General features: G+C 46.4%; 1 protein-coding gene across 6 annotated transcripts in view; it reads left to right on the forward strand.

Annotated features, from left to right (window-relative positions):
* LOC106305887 (probable disease resistance protein At5g66910) overlaps positions 1-1,357 on the forward strand; it is a 31,716-nt gene that overhangs the window by 20,863 nt on the left and 9,496 nt on the right. Inside the window, exon 4 of one of the 6 annotated variants that reach the window (XM_013742303.1) lies at positions 771-1,005. The exons of the other annotated variants lie outside the window; for them this stretch is intronic. The gene's annotated coding sequence lies outside the window, so the exon portion shown is untranslated. Of the gene's footprint in view, positions 1-770; positions 1,006-1,357 lie in introns of those variants that run through there. 6 annotated transcript variants of the gene reach the window in all.

Raw genomic sequence — 1,357 nt, forward strand, 5'->3', positions numbered from 1 at the left:
CGAGAGATATGCGCAAAAGAGATTGATGCAAACTCAGTAGATATCGATCGGATGTCTTTCACAATACCGATGATTTCCTTAGCCTGAGTGATGCCGGAGATTGCTCGGATGAGCGTTAAGTTGTCGGAGAGCACCTCAAGAGAGCTGAACTCCAAATTGATCGCCATACACATAGCTGATCTGACTGCAGAAGCCTCTGCAACTAGAGGGGAGCCTATCGAAGCTTCACACATCGATCCTCTGATGGGAAATTTGAGTTTCGGGCCCGAGAACACCCACCCTAGTCCTGCTACGAGCTTTTCCTTGTGCCACGCCGCGTCTGTCTTGCATGTCACTTGGTCGTTATCGAGATTAATCTGTGGTGGTGATCGCGATTGGAATTGCTGACTCTGAGGTAGGTCCTTTTTTCCAGAGGATTGATTTTGTGAATTGGTCCATTCTCTTGCTAACTTAATCCCTTTCAGTGCTGTTTCCTCAAGAGATTGGTATCGTCCTTCGAAGATGAGGGTGTTTCTCGCCGTCCAGATGGCCCATAAGACCCAGGGGAGGATGTTAAGAGAGATTCCTGAGGGAGGCAGACAGATAACTCTCCTAAATTTGACTACTACCTCTGGGAAAATCATCCCCGCAGCTAGGTGAACTGCTTTGCTAAGGGGGATAAGATCCCAAACATGCTTCGCGTATTGGCAGTTGAAAAAACAATGCATCTCATTCTCTGTATCTTGGCATCTAACACAAAGCGTTGCTGATGTCATACCTCTTCTTTGCAGGTTTGAGCCTAGAGAGATAGCTTTACGGACAATGGACCAGAGGAATCTTAGGTGAGAATTTGCCTGCCCAAATGTCTCTGATCCAGCTAAATTCTCCTTCTGCTCTTGTTAGCTGTGTATGATGGTTGTGAGAAGTTGCAGCAAAGTAGCCCAATTTGGTGAAGTAAATGCCCGAAGCTGTCTGGTGCCAGATAAAGGAGTCTTCCGCCCCCGTTGATCTTGGCTTTAAACATTGTATCTGCTCGGCGAGGTCTGGTAAGAGCTCCTCGATTCTCTGCTTGTTCCATTTGAGTTCGGAAGTTAGTAGATCTGCCACCGTTAGGTCTAGGGCTGATTCCTTGATAGGTCTCATAGGTTTTAGGATCTTATCCAATGAGATCCAAGAATCCTTCCAAATCTTTGTCGTTTGTCCATTTCCTATAGATTTCCCTAGGTTTTCTTTCAAAAGGTCTCGCCCATGGAGTATACTCCTCCATCCATGGGAACAGCTCTGCGAGGGTGCTATCTCTAGGAAACTCTTGTTGTGGCAATATTTTCCCATGAGAATACGTGAAAAGAGACTCTCTGGTGCTGTAATAATACGCCAG

Source organism: Brassica oleracea, chromosome C7, assembly GCF_000695525.1.
Source record: "Brassica oleracea var. oleracea cultivar TO1000 chromosome C7, BOL, whole genome shotgun sequence".
In the NCBI taxonomy this organism is placed as follows: Eukaryota; Viridiplantae; Streptophyta; class Magnoliopsida; order Brassicales; family Brassicaceae; genus Brassica; species Brassica oleracea.